Source organism: Bubalus bubalis, chromosome 11 (genome assembly GCF_019923935.1).
Source record: "Bubalus bubalis isolate 160015118507 breed Murrah chromosome 11, NDDB_SH_1, whole genome shotgun sequence".
NCBI classification, from domain to species: domain Eukaryota; kingdom Metazoa; phylum Chordata; class Mammalia; order Artiodactyla; family Bovidae; genus Bubalus; species Bubalus bubalis.
This window is the reverse complement of record NC_059167.1, coordinates 89,061,303-89,081,251: the sequence shown is the minus strand read 5'-3', so window position 1 is coordinate 89,081,251 and position 19,949 is coordinate 89,061,303. Positions and strand designations below refer to the sequence as shown.

The window sequence follows — 19,949 nt, the reverse complement described above, 5'->3', positions numbered from 1 at the left end:
GTGTTACTGATTCCAGCCTCTTTCCTGTGTTCTCTCAACCCTAAATGTAGGATCTGGCTACCTTCCTTTTTACCCTTTCTGTTACCTGATTAACATCTACACCTAGTGAGCAATTATTTACCCTAACATAACTGGTATGATTCCTACCTCCTGCCAGGACCCTGCCTGATAACAAATCTTTCTGCCTTCCCACCCCCAATATGTAGGTGATATCACTCCTCAGGGTGACAGGGTGGCTGAAGCAATGCCAGTTGACAAGTACTGATGAGCAGTCCCAGAGGCAGAAAAGTACCTTTTTCCTTTTGTCCCCTTCCCAAATGTTTTTAAGCAGAGGCAAACTTCCCCTCATATTTCTTTGGCCAGAATTAGATCACATGACCCCTTCTCAGCCAATACCAGAGAGAGGGATAGAATTCTGTGATTGGTGTAAGCCAATCAGGCTTCATCTCCCTGGAGCTGCACTGTGATGCCATTTGCTCTCACTGAGGTGGCCAGGCAGAAAAGGAGCAGCTGAGCAAAAGTTGGGCTCTAAGCAAGAAAGAAAACGGGGAGTGGGGGAAGAGGGAGATGGGTACAATCAGCACAGACTGCTCCATCATCCCACCATGCAGTGGGAGATGCTGGCAATCACAGGTCTGGATGTTAGGTGCTGAGCAGGGTGCTGGGCTCAGAGAGCAGGTGGGGTATGAACTGAGACATGAAGGATGAGGTGGGCTTTATCAGGTAGCAAGTAAGAACATTCCAGACAAAAGTTACGGTCCTTGCAAAGGCACATGGAGATGGGGAGAATATAGCACAACTGGGAACAGTATTTTTGGGTGCGATTTAATGGGAACAATGTTTTTGCATGTGATTTGAGCACAAGGGGACAAAGGGGAATGGTGAGTGATGTGGCCTTCCAGGTCAGCAGGAATGGAGTGGGCAAGGTCTGGTAGGATACCTGGCGGCATGAGGTGTGTGGCTACAGTACCTGCTTCAGGCCAGGAGAGGGTGGAGCCAGGGCTGCAGGTCTGGAAAAAGGGTCTGTGGGAGATGCGTGCTGTGGGGGCAGGGAACCAAATGGACCCACAGCTCCTGTCTCCAAGCCTGGTGGGCCACTGACCCAGAGAGGCCCTTCTCTTCTCTTCCCCTTTTCTCCACACAGGCATGGCCTTTGTTGTTATAACTGAACAGAGTCCAAAGAAGTAAAAAAGGCAGGCCCTGACCACAAGGAGTTCAAAGCTTAGGTTTGTTTTTTTTCTTCAGTTTTTTTTTTTTTAACTGTGGTAAAATGTGCATAACATACAATTTATCGTTTTAACCACTTTTAAGTATACAGTTCAGTGACGTATAGTCCCATTGCCCAACCGTAACCACCATCTGTCTTCAGAATTCTTTTCATCTTCCCAGATTGAAGCTCTGTGCCCACCAAACAGTAACTCCCATCCCTGTCCCCTTCTAGCCCCTGGTATCCTACATTACATTTTTTTTTGGTCTTTGTTGCTGCACAGGGTGTTCCTTTAGTTGCAGTGGGTAGCGGCTGCTCCCTAGTTGCCACCCACAGGCTTCTCATCGCGGTGGTTTCTCTTGTTGCAGAGCCCAGGTCTAGGTAAGCAGGCTCAGTAGTTGAGGGGCATGGACTTAGTTGCCTCTCGGCATGTGGGATCTTTCCAGACCAGGGACTGAACCCATGTTCTCGGCATTGGCAGGCGGATTCTTAACCGCTGGACCACCAGCGAAGCCCACATTATACTTTTGTCTCTATGTATTTGACTATTCTATATACCTCATATCTATAGGGATTTGCCTTTTTGTGTCGTATTTCACTTACGTCTTCAAGTTCCATTCATGTTGTAGCACATACAAGGCGGAACGATATTCTGTTGTGTATATATACTACATTTTGTGTATCCATTCATTTCCACCCTTTGGCTAATGTGAGTAATGCTGCAGTGAGTGTGGGTGCGTAAATGTCTGAGCTCCTGCTTTCACTTCTTTTCCTTTAAACTTATTTCATGTACTTGGCTGCTCTGGGTTTTAGTTGTGGCATACAGGATCTTTAGTTGCAGCACTGTGGGAAATCTTTTCGTTTTCCATGAACAGCCATAAGGAGGAAGCAGGGAACGTGCAGATGGCAGAGGAGTGTGTGAGGTGTGAAGGATGCTTCACAGGAGGACATGACATCCAGGAGGCAGGGACCTCAGGGGGAAGTCTGGCCTCGGTTACTGCCGGGTGGGGGGATGGCCAGTCGTGGGTGTCGGGGGCCACAGGAGAAGGCCATGAATTCCCCAGTGGGGCCTGGACCTGGGCTTCTGTCCCTATTGAATGATATTCCCACCTGATTTTACCCAGCTCACAGCCGTTCTCTGTGGCCTTGCTGTCCTTGGTCCCTTCTCCATTCCTCTTCTGCAGTGATATTCCCTAGGCCCTGTCTGGAGTCTGCACACATCAGGAAGGAAGAGATGATGGGTGAAAGGCTAGTTATTAGCCCTACTGAACAGACAAGGACACTGAAAGGGGAGCTAGATCTCATTTCACAGAAGTGCTGCCCAGGCCGGGCTTTCATGATGCTCGTGAGCTCTGCCCCTCATCCCTGCGCCTGAGGGAGGGAACCACCTGCGTCAGATATCTGCTGCATCCTGCATAGTGACCATCCCACTCTCCCACTCTGAGCACTCCCTCATTGGGCCAGGCCAACTGCTTGTGGCTTCTCAAATGAAACTCCCCACAGACAGAGGAGGCGAGGATTTTCCTCATGCCCACAAATTACAGGAAATAATTGATTATGGGAATTAATGCATTAATATGCATTAATAATAGGAGGTACTAGAGAAGGAAATGGCAACCCACTCCAGTATTCTTGCCTGGGAAATCCCGTGGACAGAAGAGCCTGGAGGGCTACATTCCATGGGGTTGCAAAGAGTTGGAAACAACTGAGGGACTAAACAATGACAGTAGAAGATATCTAAGTGAATTACTTTCACTTGCATGTCTGTGACTACTTGTTTGGGGGGCTCTGCATGCGAGGGAGAGGGTGTAAGAGAGAGTGAGGCCTGCCAGGCAGCTCAGATGGTGGGCACAGAGTCATCTGTTTCCTTCACTCCACAGTCTATGAATCAGGCTCTCACCTGGAGAGCAGGACCTCAGTGGCATTCAGTGAGGCATTTAAGCTGTAACGTATAACAATGTGGCCACCCTGTCCCCGATAGTCACCAAGATTGACCCACAGGTCAAAGGGAAATGCGTTAACCAATTTAACTGTCTGGAAATCCAGCATGATGGACATCCCAAGGTGTCTTATTACTAGCTCACTGTGGCTTGCTTTCAATTCAGTTCAGTCACTCAGTCATGTCCAACTCGTTGCGACCCCATGGACTGCAGCGTGCCAGGCTTCCCTGTCCATCACCAACTCCTGGAGCTTGCTCAAACTCATGTCCATTGAGTCGGTGATGCCATCCAACCATCTCATCCTCTGTCGTCCCCTTTTCCTCCCTCCTTCAATCTTTCCCAGCATCAGGATCTTTTCAAATGAGTCGGTTCTTCACATCAGGTGGCCAAAGGATTGGAGTTTCAGCTTCAGCATCAGTCCTTCCAGTGAATATTCAGGACTGATCTTCTTTAGGATTGACTGGTTTGATCTCCTTGCAGTCCAAGGGACTCTCAGGGGTCTTCTCCAACACCACAGTTCAAAAGCATCAATTCTTCTGTGATCAGCTTTCTTTATAGTCCAACTCTCAGATTCATACATGACTCAACATTTATTAACATTTAAATTTTTATAAAGTTAATTCTTGTGTGGGAATGATGCCATGAACGCAGGCCTGGACAAGGATTCAGAGTTGTGCTGTTAGTGAAATGTTCAAAGCCTCCAAGACCCGAACCATTCGGTATATTTCAAGACACTGCTACTGAAGCAGTCTTTTTAAGCTGTGTAGGGGAGGTGGGGCAAAGAGGACTTTGAGACATGACAAAGGGGTGAAGGGGCTGTGAGGGGTGTGCTGACAGAAAGAGCCCCAGGGGATGCGTCCAAAGATTGGCCTCTCTTTTTGCTGCAGGAAGAGGGACACCTTCCAGGGCCCAAGAGTGGCTCTTGTCTAACACTTGGAAATGGATTATCTGAGGAGACACACATGCTGATAAAGCAAGGGACTTTATTGGGAAGGGGCACCTGGGTGGAGAGCCACAGGGTAAGGGGATCCAGCAGAGCTGCTTTGCCATGTGGCTCATAGTCTTGTGTTTCATGGTAATGGAGTTAGTTTCCAGGTTGTCTCTGGCCAAGCACTCTGACTCAGGGTCCTTCCCGGTGGCAAGAGCGTCACTCAGCCAAGATGGCTTCCAGAGAGGAGGATTCTGGGAGGTTGGTAGGACATATGGACTGGAGTCTCCTCTCTCCTTTTGACCTTTCCCGATTTCTTCTGCTCGGTGATGGCTTGTTAGTTCTACGTTTCTTACCAGGAGCTCCTGTTGTAAGATAACTCATGCAGGTGGTTACTGTAGAGTCTGGCCAGGGAGGGCGGTTTCAGTCAGTGGTTCCCCTCATATTTTCAGGCTATTGCTAACTTGTGGTGTGATCCAGAGAAAGACACTTCATCCCCGTTGGGTCTCGATTTCTTTAGTAAACACTGTGAGTGCTCCCTGGCCCCAAACATCCCTTGGAAGTATTGTGATCCTATCTACTTACTGTTCCTCTGTACCAAGGTTTCTCAGCCTTGACACTCTTAGCATTTTGGGGCTGAACAAACCTTTGTGTGGGGGCTGTCCTGTGAACCAGAGGTAAATTAGCAGCATCCCTGGCTTTCAGATGCCAGTAGCCTCTTCTTAGCCTTCTACCCCAGATGTGACAACCAAAAATGTCTCCAGACATTGCTTGGTGGCCCTGGGGCAGTATCACCCTGTTGAGAACCACCAATCTATACAAGGATGTGGGCTCTAGGTACTGCCTCATTCATTTTTCAGATACTGTGGAGCAGCTCCCCTGTGCCAGGCACTGTGGGTAAAAAGGGGGTTCTTTACAATGCTTCTCATGCAGTTCATGGTACAGCAGGAGAGGCACCTGGGGAGGTGATGGCCAAAGAGTCTTTGTCTGAGTGGCCCCTGTGCCTTGAAGCTCCTTCTTGCGTCTAAATCTTGCAGTGCCCACTCAAGGTTCACCTCCTCCTGGAAGCCCACCACTGCCAAAGTGAGCTCTACCTCCTGAGACCTCTCCCAGCCCATTGCCCACCCCATTTAAGGACTGAGTTTTCTGTTGTTAGCCATGTCCTCAGCCCAGATCCATGGCAAGAGAAAAATGCCTGAGTACAGGAGTCAAGTGTAATCGATCTTGCAATGCTTGGCTAGAGGCAAACCCAGTGAGGGTTTGTTCACGGACCTACTGAGTGACCACAGGCAGAGACAAGGGATCTCTGACTCTGTGACCCAAAGCAGAGCCCACTTGGTATAGGGAAGTGGAGAATGGAAACTGACATCTAGCATTGACTATGTGGGAGCACATAACATGTTATCCATCTTCATCTTCAGAGTAAACTCTGGAGCCTTTGTTATAACCTCATCTGACAGATGAGCAATGTAGGCTCAGAGATGTTACACTGCTTACTGAAGGTCACACAGGTAGTAGGAGCTGAACTGGGATTCAGACATCTATCTGTGTGCTTCCAAAGTCTGTGTCTGTCAACCATTCTGTGAATTGGTCTCAGGAAATCTACATTTCTGGCTATGCTGTATGAGTCAGTGTGAAACCAAGATTTATTGAGCTAAATTTTGAGGTCATCTTGTCCAACTCCTTGTTCTTAGTGCTGGTTAACTGAGATGGAAGGAGCAAAGAAATGACTTGCCCTAGGATGTGGTAGGGCCAGGACCAGATCTTGAGTCGGGGTGACGTTAAGTCCCAGTCCCTTTCCTCTGCCAGACTCAGTAGAGCGAGAAAGCCCCTAGACTTGGGTAATCAGGAAGCCACCCTAGAAGGAAGATCCTTGCCATGGGCAGGGAAGGGAAACCCACCATGCATCAGGCAGGAAACACACCACCTCACGTAATCCTCCCAACAGCCCTATGGATCATCTGCATTTAACAAGGTTAGGAAGAAATCGTGAAAGTCTTTGTAATGAGCCAAAAAAGATTGCTTGATGCCTTGCAAGGCTCCTTTCTGGGTGATCTGTTCATTTTATTGTCTTTGGGCATTTTTTACAACTCTAGAAGTTGTAGCAAACTGATAATAACGCAAATAATTCTTGTCCAGGGATGCAAATAAATTTTGCCTGTTGGAATGCAAATGACTATTGCCCCGAGGATATTGACCAGTTTTGCAACTGCTTATAAATTCATTTCAGATTGCCTTAGGTTTGTAAGGTCTTCGAATTCTCCTTTGAACCAGTATTTAACACCGTACTGCTTCCCTCATTAATTAGGTAAATAAAATCTTTTTGACGTTTGTCCATGTTTACATTTATATTAAAGTGGTTATTTTATGTTTTAAGAATTATCCCTGAACATTGATGACAAAATGTAAGTAACTTGCCCAGGGTCACAGCTTTAAGAGCTACAGTGCAATTCAAAACCTTACTTCTGCTACCCATCTCCCACAGCCAGCTTTACACCTCTCCTTCTTCTTTAAAAAAAAATTATTTGGCTGCACTGGGTCTCAGGTAGGCACTCAGATCTTAAGTTGCGGCAGGCGAGATCTAGTTACCTGCCCAGGGATCAAAGCTGGACCCTCTTCACTGAGCACATGACAATCACTGGATTGTCAAGTAAGTCCCCCACCTTTCCTTCTTACAACTCCTGGATTACAAGGGTACAGCTGTGTGGTCCCTTTAACTTCTTGGACCTTCAGTTTCCTCGGTTGGCAGTTGAGGATCTGAAACCTTCGAAGCTTACTATAATTAGTCAAACAGAGTCACATGTATGGAAGCACCCTGAGAAAGATGAAAGCCAAGAAAGTGTATGCTGCTAAGGAGGCCTGTGGGCTCTGGACTTCAAATTAGAAGGTCTGAGGGTAGGTAGATTCTGGCTCCTCCACTTGGCATCCCTCTGACCTTTTTCACATCATTCAGTCCTGTCTTCGACCGTCCAGCCCCTGGACTGTCAAATGGCCCTGCCCTTACAGAGGTGTTGCGAGGATGGAGGGAGATGATGGATGGCAAGTGTGTTATACATTAAGTGCCATAGAGAGGTTGAGCCTTAGTTTGAGTGTGACTGCCATTGAGGTTGTTTGCACTCTGACCACTCTAGATGGGATGGATGGGGAAGTTTGAATCTGAGACTTCTCTGGGGACAAATTGGCACTGCTAGGAGGAGGGGAGTGGGTGGATGGGGACTTGGAGTGGGGGTGGGCCCCCACCTCCAGCTCTCTGCCCCTCGAACTCCTCTCTGCATCTGTAGCCAAGTCAGCCTTGGGTGTGGAATCCACCTATCAGGAGACACTTTCCCAATGCAAGTTGGACAGGGATACATTTTCCCAGGCCCTTCAGACACCTGTTGGGCTAGTGAAGGTATTCCACTATAAGATCATTCACAGAACTCTCGCATCAGCTTACAGGCACTACTCAGTTTATTTCTAGCTACTTGAGGATTGTGGAGCCCCGTCTACCTGGCTGTTTCCCCAAGATGACTTTTCACCAGGTGTGAGCTTCATCCAGCTCAGCCAGCTAAATGACCATGGAGCTCCTACTTGGTCTGATGTGAAGAGCAGAAGGAAGGCCCAGTCTCCCAGCCTCCCCTCCACTGGGACAGAACATCACAGAACCTCAGGGTCAAAGGCAGGCTGAGATTTTCCAGTCCAAAAGCCTCTAAATCTGGCTTAGTTTATCAGAATCATCTGAGAGGCTTTTAAAATCCAAAATTTGAAGACCCAGGCCCTCTAAATCAGAATCTGGAAAGACAAGTCATGGCAAGCTTTATTTTTAAAACCTCTCCAACAGCTTGTGGTGCCCAGCAGCCTGCTTTAAAAAGACTTTTCCAAAGCAATATTCTTTCTCTGAGCAAGGAGGAGCCTTTGACCCAGGGATGTGAAGTCAAGTGTCAAGGTCACCCAGACTACCTGCATCCCCTTTTGGATCCATTGTTCCAAAGGGACAGGTTCTTAGGAGGCTGACATTTTCTCTGAGTGAAGCTGCTTGCAGGAGCTGCTGCAGGGGCTGTGGAATGGGGAAGGAGCTCTTTGCGATTCCAGAGCGGATCTGGCTGTGAACAAATGAGGAAGTGCTTTAGTGTAAGCCCGGCTGAATGGATAATTAAACAGACAGCAAAATGGAATGCTGTTCCCCATACCTCCCGGGAGCCAGCTGGGGGGGATAATACGCTTTCCTGTCGTCAGAAGGCACAGGAGGAAAAACAACTGGGCCTGGCCGTTGGCCATTTAACAATATTGCTTTTGTAAACAAGTTGAAAAATCCAATAACTGTTAAACTTATGGCATGTCTTTAAAAGCCTGTGCCTGTATTCCCCATAAATGAATGAGCGTTTCGACTGAAGGTGTTCTGATTAAACAGTCCACATCCCCAGGGGAACGAGGTCATCCTCTGGAAGAAGGATCTGCTCTCTTCCAGTGACCTCAGGACTGGAGGTAGGGGTGGTGAGCTTGGGGTGCAAGTGTATTACAGCCAAAAACTCTCCTCCTCTTCCTGTGCTCACCACTAGCGGTGAAGTAAAAGTGTTAGTTGCTTAGTCGTGTCTGACTCTTTGTAACCCCCATAGACTGTAGCCCACCAGGGTCCTCTGTGCATGGGATTCTCCAGGCAAGAATACTAGAGTGGGTAGTCATTCCCTTCTCCAGTGGATCTTCCCGATCCAGGGATCAAACTGGGGTCTCCTGCATTGCAGGCAGATTCTTTACCATCTGAGCGACCAGAGAAGCTCAACCACTAGAGGTGCCTCTGAAAAACAATCCAGCGCCAAGTCAAGGAAGCAAACGCTTAAGATGGAACCGCAGCAGTGAGTGCCCCACCCCCACCACAGAGGCCCCGTGAACCAGAGCTTCAGACCGGAAAGAGGAAGGCTATTCAGTTCACCCACAGAGAAACTGTTTGGTGTTGGAACCAACAGAAGAGTAGATAGTTCCAGGCCCAGAGGAGCTCACAGCTTTGATGGGGAATGGACAGACACACACACACTCTGAAAAGGACACAGAGAGTCAAGGGATGAGTGAATGGAACAGACAGTGTAGGGGGCAGGTGCTTGGGGGCTGGGGGTCTTTATGGAGGAATCGCAGAGACTCAGGGCCAGACAGGACTCCAAAAGCCACTTGATCCACCAGCCGGCTCCCGCTCTCTACCTCCCTTCGCCATGCGCCTGGAGTTGGGCCACAGTTCACAGATGAGAGCACAGTCCTTGACAGGGCTCTCACTCCAGACACCAGCGGAAGTTCAAGTGTTCCCAGGGCCCCCCTTACTCCGACCAGCTGGCTACAAATTCAGGAGTTCCTATGACCACCCTCAGGTTGATAATTTGATAGGAAGACTCACATAGAAAGAGCTCAGAAAAGTGCTGTATTTATGATTACAGGTTTTTGTTGTTGTTGTTGTTGTTTTGTGGTAAGATACACATACCCAGGAGCTTCCCTGGTAAAGAATGATAAGAATGGTAAAGAATGATAAAGAATCTGCCTGCAATGCGGGAGACCTGGGTTCCATCCCTGGGTTGGATAGATCCCCTGGAGAAGGGCATGGCAACCCACTCCAGTATTCTTGCCTGGAGAATTCCATGGACAGAGGAGCCTGGTGAGCTATAGTCCATGGGGTCACAAAGAGTTGAACACAACTGAGCGACTAACATACATACCCTAGAAGTTAGCATCATAACCAGATTTTAAAAATTAATTATTATTTTTGGATGTGTCAGGTCTCAGTTGCAGCGTGCTGGGTCTTGCCGTTGTGATGCACAGGCTTTTCTCTAGTTGTCATGCGGTAGTTGGAGCACTGTGGCGTGTGGGAGCTTAGTTCCTTGACCAGAGATCGAACAAAAGTCCCCTGCGTGGGAAGGTATATTCTTAACTACTGTACCACCAGGGAAGTCCCTGTAACTCTTTTTAAATGTACAGTGTAGTAAAGTACATTTGCATTGTTATGCAGTCCATCTCTAGAATTCTTTTCATGTTGCAAGACTGAAACTCGGTACCCATTAAAACATTTTGATATTTGGCAAAACTAATACAGTTATGTAAAGTTTAAAAATAAAATAAAATTAAAAAAATAAATAAATAAAATAAAATAAAATAAAAACTAACTCCCCATTCCTCCCTTGACCCAGGCCCTGGTCAGCTCTGCCTCTATGCATTTGATTACCCTAGATACCTCATGGAATTGTTAAGTGGTTTTCTTTTTTTTTTTTGATGATTTTAATTTTATTATAGCAAAAGTTTACAAATCTGAGCAAGCCAAAGGGAGAGACACACAGGTGAGGTCTGGGAGGGTTCCAGATGCAGAACTGCTGTGCTCTTCAGGGATGCGTTACCCTGTGCGTGGAAGGGCCACAAACTCAGAGCGTACTACCAACCAGGGCAGTTCACTGAGCTTCGTGTCCAGAGTTTTTATCGAGGCTTCACTATTGGTCAAACCACTGGCTATGTGATTGAGCTCCATCTCCATGCCGCACCACCCCACCAGATCAGGCTGACATCACAGACGCAAAGCCTCAATCCTCCAATCACAGGCTTGGTTGTTCTGATCTAGTCAGCCCCAACCCTGAGCCATCTCATTGGCATAAATAAGGGGAGAACAATCGTGAATCATCTCATTAGCATAAACTAAGCAAGTGTGGTCTGAGGGCCCCTCTGAGTAATGGAGACATTCCGTCACTGGGGAGGAGAGACCCCGTCACTGGGGAAACTCCAAGGGGGTTAGGATTACCTCCCAGGGACAGGGGTCAGAGGGCAGCCAAATTCTTTGTGACACATCATCCCAACATTGCAGTTTTTATCCCATTGTTCCCAGAGGTTTTCCCAGAAGACCGCTGGCCGATGGGTTCAGTGTGAACAGCCCGGGGACCCAGTTCTGGGTCCAGTCTAGTCGTTTAGCTCCACGTGGCCTTGGGTGAATTACCTAATCTCTCTGCAACACGTCAGCTCTGTGAGGGCAGAGGTGTTTGTCTTGTTCACTGATGAATCCCCAGGGCTGCCTGCAACAGTGTCTGATGGGTACAAAGTTAGTGCTCAGTCAATGTCTGTTGAATGAACGAGTGAATATACTTCAGTCACTTTACTTGAACCATGAGGACTGTTGCCAGAGTCCAATGTAGGAGGGTCTTTGGGGAGCTGTGAGGCCTCAGGCAAGGTGGAGGGGCAGTTACTCTTAGATTACCATAGCTATGGGGGGCCAGAATAGCCCACCCCAGGTAACAGGTGCAGTCCTATCAGAGGGGCTTTCTAGAAATCTCATTTTTGAGATGGACTCAAGGAAGTGCAAGGGAGGGAATGGGGTCCTGTGACCTTCACAGAGGACATGGGGGTGTTTTTTTAACAGCTCACCAGGCCCCTCTGCCTCAGCCTAGCTTCCAAAAAGGCCTTAGTTCCCTGGAAAATGGGTGGGAACATCAACCTGCGTTTTCTCTTAAGGGACAAGAAGGATTAGGAAATTGTGTTATTTCCTGATATTTTCTAGGTTTTTTTTTTTTTTTTTTTTTTTTTGTGCCATTACCCCTTCAGGTCTCTGTTTGGCAGATAAGGATGCTGCAGTTCAGAGGTCAGGCCCCATAGGGATCTGTAAGAGGGTGTCCATGACTCTGGGTCCTGAACCTGGGGCTGGGCTGGGGTGAGGTGAGCAGAGCCCCTGTAGTGGCCTGAAGAGTGGCCCCCCCAAAGATATGCCCACATCCAGGAACTGTCAATGGACTTGATTTGAGAAAAATGATCTTTGCACATGTAATTAAGGATCACCCCGGAGTAAGCTGAGTAACCTGGACTACCCAGGTGGGTCCTAAACACAAGCCAAGCGTCCTTGTAAGAGACACAGCAGAGAGGGTGGGGTGGCGGGGAGGGGATGGAGAGGAGAAGGCCATGTGCAGACAGAGACAGGAGGGTGTGGCCGCAAGTCAAGGAACAGCTGGAGCCACCAGAAGGAGGGAGAGTGAAGAAAGCTTCTCCCCTAGATTCCTCAGGGGGAGTGTGCCCTGGGAGACACCTTGGCTTTGGGCTTCTGGCCTCCAGAACTGTGGGAGAATCCATTTCTGTTGTGTTAAGCCAGCAGGTTTGTTTTAGCAGGCCCAGAAAACAAATGCAGAGATTCTGAATGGTACCCTGTGCTTCCCATGGCCTCCCCTCAGGACCAGGAGGGAAACTGAGGCTGGCACCCAGGCAGAGGGGACAGGGAGAGGCTGAGGCAGATGTTCATGACAGCCCAGCCCATAGGCTTCTCCCACTTCTTGCTGGTGGGAGAAGGCCCAAGGCCTCTGGTGTCTACCCTCCTCTGTAAAGGGAAGAGACTCCCTCTTGAGTCATCTAAGCCACTCACCGTGAGCCTTGTCTCTTTTGCCTGTGATTGGTTAAGAGGTGGGCATGTGACCCTGTCCTGACCAATGAGATGTGAAAGGTTTCTTGACTTCTATAAAAGAGATGTATGGGACTAGCCAGGGCTTCCCTGGTGGGCTCAGCAGTAAAGAATCTGCCTGCCACTGCGGGAGGTGCAGGTTCCCTGATCCAGGAAGATCCCCTGGAGAAGGGAATGGCAACCCACTCTGGTATTCTCACCTGAGAAATCCCATGGACAGAGGACCCTGGAGGGCTACAGTCCATAGGGTTGCAAAGAGTTGGACGTGACTTAGCAACCAAACAACAACAATGGGAGCGGACAGTCCCTCATTCTCTTATGAATCTGTCAGGAGTGGATGGGGGCCAAGTAGCCACCTTGTGACCACGATGACAGTGAGATGGCTCACTGAGGATGGCCTAGGGCAAAGGGAGGAAGGAGAGCACCTGACTCCCGATGCTGTCGTCTGGCAGTGATGAACTGGGCCTGGTCTTGCCCTTGGACTTCTTGGAGTGGTGCTAATAAATCTTGTTGAGCTTGTTTGAGTCAGAGATTTTTGCACTTGCAGCCAAAGTATCTCCACTCAGTACAAACAGTTTTCAAATGTTTTGTCAAATCTCATAGTGAAAACATTTTACATTGGAACCCAGTCATGTAGAAAACTGAAACAATTCATAGGATACTATGTGAACACATTCAGCTATTCTTTTTTTTTGTCTGCTTATTTAATTGCTGGTCACAGTCTAATTCATTGATTTTGTGACCAACAGTCATGATACACAACTTGAAAAACGCTATTCTGAAAACACACAGAAACAGGTGCCAGAAAGAGAGAGACAGAGACAGAGTTATAGTCAAACAACCGCAAGGAGGCCACATCACACAGACCTGGCCTCAGGCCCGAGATGTTGCAGATGTTATCGAGGTAGCTCAGGCATCAAGAAGGTGATGGAGAGGGAGAAGCAGGGAGAGAGATGGACAGGAAGGACCAAGCAGACAAGAGCCACTCACCCGCAGACGCCAGGGAAGGGTGGAGAAAGAGACAGGTGAAATCAAGTGGAAAACACAGAGGTCCAGGGACAGGGAGTTGGAGACAGAGAGACAGGATATTGGCAACGTGTTGCTGGGGGCAGAAACACACACAGGCTGGGAAATGGAGATTCTGAGGCTGAGGCTAGAGATGCTTTGCTGCAGATGTTGCTGAGAAGATGGAGCCGGGCCCGTGTGAGGGCAGTGGTCCTGGGGGACAGAGCCTGCGTTCGGGGACCATCACTCATGGGCTCTGTGGCCTTGGTGGAGGTCATGTGGCCTCCCTCGGCCTCTGCTTCCTCCTCTGAGAAATGGGGCTAACATTCCCTTTCACATGAGCGTGGAGGTCAGAGTGGGCACTGTCCTCTCGAACCCCTGCCCTTGACCAGACCGAGAGTCTGCAGCTGCCAGGTCCCCTAGATGGCTCCAGTGTCCTCCCACCCCCGCAGCCCCTCCCCGACTCCTCTGCCTAAAGAGGGAAACCCATTTCCCAGGGAACAGCTGTGTTTCCTCCACAAACAAATGTTCCCTTAAAACGCTGCTGAGGAAGAGCGGATGGTAATGAGCGCACATCTGGCCCATCGGCACACTTTCGTTTTGGCAGCTCCAGAGCCCGCCAAGTGACTATTCCCTAATGTTCACCACGTCCTGGCACCTGCTATTCCCAATCAGGCTTGTACCACTGCGCCTCAATTAGGAGCAGATGCAGGCTGAGTGAACGGAGAGGGAGAAACCCCTTCCCCAGCATCCCGCCGCCGCTCTGCTCAAAAGCCCGGGGAGAGGCCTGGGAACCAGCAAGGGCACCACCTCTGCCTTCGCTCTTCCCCCTCTCCCTCCCTCCCTTCCTTCTTCCTTCCCTTCCTTCCTTCTTTCACTCAACCAGCTACCTGTGCTGTGGCCTTTGGGGATGCAGATCCGAATGGCACATCCTTGCCCTCAATTTGCCCTCAAGCTCCTAGACAGACAAGCTCCTCCCTGTAATCGGGGTGCTGGGTGGTTGTTGACAAACTTGTTTTGTGCAGGACCAGATAGTCAATATTTGGCTTTGCAGGCCACACAGTCCATGGTACAACTCTTCTATTCTGTGGCCTATCACAAAAACAGCCATGGACAGTACATCAGTGAACGAGCATGCATACATGTGTGCTAAGTCGCTTCAGTCGTGTCCGACTCTTTGTGATCCCATGGACTGTAGCCCGCCAGGCTCCTCTGTCCATGGGATTCTCCAGGCAAGAATACTGGAGTGGGTTGCCGTGCCCTCCTCCAGGGGATCTTCCCCACCCAGGGATCGAACCTGAGTCTCTTACATCTCCTGCATTGGCAGGCGGTTTCTTTACCACTAGTGCCGCCTGGGAAGCCCTGTGAATGAGCATAGCTATGTTCTAATAACATTTGATTTATACAAATGCTGGCAGGCTGGATTTAGCGCTTGGGTCATAATTTGCTGACCCCTGCTATACCCTAAAGTCAGGTAGTCACATCTTGAGATATCTGCCATTATTGTCCCTTCCATCCATGCATTACATGAGCCCCACCTCCTTCTCCCCAGTTGCTGAGGGGCACAATCGATTGGACCAGGGTGACACCTGACCCAGGCTGGACCAATCAGAGTCTCTCCCCCAATTTAGCTATGAGGCTGACAGGGTCAGCTTGCCTCTGGAGCTGATCTCATTGGAGTGGAAGTGTAGCATCTCATGTCTGTTCCCTGGACGGAAAAGGAGAAAAGGCTGGGCTCCGGGCATGTGGATGAAGCAGCGCACGTGGAGCAGGCTGCCTGGGGTGCTGCTGCCCTTCCGGATGGACAGCATGCCTTCCTGAGCCCTGACCACACCCCTGCCCTCAGTTCCCAGCAGCCCGCCTGGATCCTTATCATGATGCCTGCCTTTCTGAGTTTGGCAGCTTAGATCAGTACCTGCTTCTCCTAACCAAGCAAAGCATCCTGAACCACTTTCTCCTTCTGAAAGCCATTCAGGCTCGTTTTGGACATTTGTGCCAGGCCTTGGTAGACACAGATAGGAATGGGTCATGTCCTTGCCCTCTAGCAGCGGATGGGTAGGCAGTCCATCCAGAGGACATTCCTGCTCCTCACCCTAGCACAGCCCACAGCAGACTGATCAGGGCCACCTCATCTGCCAGGGAGCGAGGGGCAGGGGTGGGAGATGGAGGAATCTGAGAGCCTTGGTTGCAGAGGGGCCATTGTAGGCTTTGAAGAATGAGTTGTCTGTCATCAGGCAGAAAAATAAGAGGCGATGGCATGAAGGGAGAGCATCATTTTCCAAAGCATTTCCGTGGGACACCAACTCCAGGAGTTTTATTGTATCCGCTCTTCCGTTCCTCCTTACCCAGAGACCTCCAATTCCTTCTGGGTGATAATGGGCCCTTAAAATTACTCAACCTTCCAGGCTCCCTTGCAGCTAGGGTGCTCGTGTGACATGCTTCTGGCAGATGAGATGTAGCAGAAGTCTGCTGAGGGAGCTTCTGGGATATAAAGGTTCTGCTCCTCTCTTCTCTTTGCGTCTTCCTGCCTGGAACGTAACTGTGCTGTCTGAAAGGGCTGCAGCCGTTTTGCCGCCATGGAGGTGGAAGATACCTGTGGGGGATGGCAGAGCGGGAGGCTAGAAGGAGCCTGGATCCCAGGGCCACGTCTGAGCCACTACATCAGCTCTGGACTGCCCATCTCTGCTGGTTCCTGGCTGCTACTGAGGGGCCGTTTCTCTGCCTGCAGTTCTGCACATTCTTAACTAATGCATTGTTTTACGGTAAAAGGAGACTGTGGGCCAATTAAGTGTGAGCACACCAGTTTCCACTTTCAGAGATTAAAAACAATAGATTATTAAACCTCCAAGAAGTCTTAAAGGTGGTTGTCTAACTCAATGCTTCCCAAAATATCTGTTCACCAACATCCCCTGTCCCCACCCTTTCTGGGACACCAATGAACGCCCCATGGAATACACTTCGGGAAACAAGCTATAGAGAAAATAATTTGGGCTTTGGAGTTGAGGAGGATCTGGGTTGAATGCTGTGTGGCGTCAGACATGTCACTCACCCTCTCTGAGCCAGAGATTCCTACTCCATAAGATGAGGGAGGGCCATATAGATTAAAGGTAATCCAGGTAAAGCGCCTGCACTGTTCTTGGTTCCTGCTCCGTCATCAGCAGTTCTCATTAACAGTGGATCATATTTTGGAAAGAAACTGGCATTAGAGACAGAAGAACCTGGCTTGTGGAATAGTTCTACCATTTTCTTTTGAGGTCCTGGGCAAGTGACTTCACTTCTCAGGGCCTCTGTGTTCTGAACTATTAAGTAGAGAATATAATGTCCTCTTGGGGAAATGGAGGTGTGTGAAAAGGTCTGGTGCAGAGAAGCCTCACCCAGTGTCAGAGGCATGTCTGAGCTGAGCTCTGTCCACCAGGCCCCGTGGACCTCTGTCGCCACCCCGACTCCAGAAGGCTACATACACTGAGCACCCTGGGGCAGTAAGTCAGGCAGGGTGGCTTTGGCAGTTTCATTCTGCCGGGGGTCTGCCTCACCTCCCAGCTCACCTCTCCATCTTCCTCCAGGGTCACCACTGGGCCCCCAGGGGCTCTCTGGGGCAGACCTCTGCTCCAGGCCACTCGGACACCTTGTCACCCAAGCCTGCAGGGCTCGCTGCAGCTCCCAGCCTTTGTCCAGCTGGGTTCCCTGGCTCACAAGGTATGAGCCACAGATGTCTTGGGGAGCCTTGGGGAAATCACTGCCCCTCAGAACCTCAGTTTCCTCCTCTGAAAAAAGAGGGCTTTGCAATGTATGGGCTTGAAAATGAAGGTGAGGAGCTGTTAAGATTTGCTTCACCGGGCTGTAAGGAAGACCGGGAAGCAAACCGTGAGTGTGTGAAATTGATGGCTTGCGCGATACTGGTGAGCCACTCCCACTGCCCTTTGTCATCCTGCTTCTCTCTTGAGACCTTTCCTTGTCTTTAGGCGCCCTCTCCCCGCTCCAGAGCCCAGAACTTTGCTCTCTCTTGAACATTTACAGTGTGCTAACTGCTAACAGCTGCTTCCCCTTCACTCACAACCCCAAGGCCCCCAGACCCGCGCCTCCACCCGCCCAGAGCATCTTCCCATGGCTCTGTGTCTTCACCCCTGCAGGGCCTGCACAGAGACCCGGCTGCACTCTTCCCACGGGAGGTCTTTCCATTCTCACCATCTTCGCCAGGCCCCCAGCCAGCCCTGCGTGTGTTTTCTCTCTGTAATGCTCCCTGGTGCTCTATGGTGTGTGTACCACATGCTCAACACTGCTGGGGGCTGGGCTCTCCCTGTTGCCCCCGTTCTGCCCGCAGCCGGCTGAGGCAGCCGCCCTCTCACTCATCACAGGTGGAAACCCAAGTCGGAGCCTTGGGAAGAAACACCTGCAGGTTCCTGACCACCCAGCAGTGGGGGCTGGGCTCACCCTCCATCGTGAGTCTTGCCCCAGCACTTGCTGCTCAGGGCTGTCCACTCGGGCCTCGTGATAAAGGTACGTTTCCCAGTTGGTTATTGTCATGGGAAGTCTCGTGTTTGGGGCAGGGAGGGATTGACAGGGGAGAGGGGTAATGGATTTTGTTTTCTTCCCAGGAAGAAATGAAGGAGGCCGAGGGAGCAGACCCGGCTCTGAGGAAGCAGACACCCAGTGAATCCTAAAGGAAATCAACCCTGATTATTCATTGGAAGGACTGACTGATGCTGTAGATGAAGCTTTGATACTTTGGCCGCCTGGTACAAAGAGCCAACTCATTGGAAAATCCCTGATGCTGGGAAAGATTGAAGGCAGGAGGAGAAGGGGATGACAGAGGACAAGATGGTTGGATGTCATCACTGACTCGATGGACATGAGTTTGAGCAGGCTCTGGGAGCTGGTGATGAACAGGGAGGCCTGGCATGCTGCAGTGCATGGGGTCGCAAAGAGTCCGACACGACTGAGCCACTGAACAACAACAATTAGGCCCCCGCAGCCTGTCCCCAGGCACGGCCAGCTCTCCCGGGGTCTCCCCTGCTGTGTCCCACAGCCCCACCCAGGAAGGGAGGCTCTGTGACCTCCTGTGCAGCATGGAGGGCACTTCAGGAAGGCCAACAGCAGAGAAAACAGGGAACCGGTGGGAGAAGGACCTTCTCCAGAGCCCCGACCCAGCCTCTCTTCCCTCTGGATGTTAGAGCCAGAGACCCAGCCACCGTCACCATTCACCCTGGGCCATCTGCTTTGGCCCCAGACCCTGGGAAGGAGGGGCCTTCAGGCTGCCCATGCATCCGTGTCTCATGCGTGAGGGGTGGGCAGGGAGAGATGGTTCCCAAAGACCCTCAGCTGCCAGACCAACTTCTCCACATCAGCAACCCCCGAGGCGAGGCCCTCAAGTCACTGCTTGGGGTTGGGGTGTCAACCTGGCACCTCCGCTTCCCTCTAAAGCTCAGAACTGCCCTTCCCAGAAGATGCTTCCCTGCCGGGTTTGAATAGTAAGATTTGCAAGGTGGAAGTGAAGTCCAGAGTTGGGGTCATGCCAGACACGTGGAAGTCCGCCACTGGCCCCAGCGTGTCCTGGCTCCCCTCCTGTCCCACATCCAGCCTGTCTTCCTGATCGCTGCAGCCTCCAGCGGTCCCCAGGCCACCACCTGGCACCGTGGCAGGGCAGCAGCCTCCTCAGACCTCTCCCCGCGCTCTCTCTCCATGGCCCCACTTCGCCAATCTCCCCGCAGGCTTGAGCCCAAGTCCTAAGGGTGTACAGGGAGACTGAGGGGCAGAGCTGGCCTGTGGCTCCTCCCAGAGAGAACGTGGGGTGTAGTGGCCAGAATGCAAACAGGCTATCACAGCCCATCACTGACCCGCCTGTGGGAGCTCAGCCGAGTCCCCCCTCCCGTGCCACTGTTGCCGTGTCGATGTTTTGGATGGTGGTGATTTTCTACAGGGTGTCTGTGAGGGTTTGAGAGCGTGTTCTAAAGCTCCTGGTCGTGGAAGGTGCCCCTTAAGTGATCAGTGACATTGCCTCTCGTGTGAGCATTCATATTACTTGTTTTTCTAAAACTTATGCCCTTTTCACCTGAATGTACATTTGAATGTACATTCTTAAAATCTACATCCTGAATGTACATTTAAAAAAATAAAGAAAAATGAAGCTTTAACTTCAAATATCTGCTGCACCTCCCCCCCAGCTCCTAGGGCCTGGCCCCTCTCAGAGGAGCCCATTTGGTGTCTTGGCTGCTCTGAGGCCTCCTCTACACTTGGGGTCCAGAAACCTCTCAGTTCTAAATGAAGCTCAACCTGAATCCACATGCCTCCTAAACCTGTTTATAAAGGCCAGTTTTGTGTATTTCTGTAGCACCCTATTTTCCACCCCTTTTGTAGATGCTATAGGATGTCTGATCATATGGTGTGTGGGGATGGAGGGTAGGGTCTGGCCTGTCGTCTGGGCTCTGGCTGTTGACGTTGTCTCTGCCCCTGCTCTGCAGATGACTCTGTGGTCTTTCTTCTCTGTCCCCT

At 50.4% G+C, this 19,949-nt stretch overlaps 1 long non-coding RNA gene across 1 annotated transcript; it reads left to right on the top strand.

The window, feature by feature from the left end:
* The first annotated feature begins 14,722 nt into the window (after positions 1 to 14,722).
* Positions 14,723 to 19,744, top strand: LOC123328215. The gene is made up of 3 exons (XR_006543011.2): positions 14,723 to 17,156; positions 17,816 to 17,957; positions 18,056 to 19,744. It is a non-coding gene; the product is annotated as an uncharacterized LOC123328215 (long non-coding RNA).
* The last annotated feature ends 205 nt before the right edge of the window (positions 19,745 to 19,949 follow it).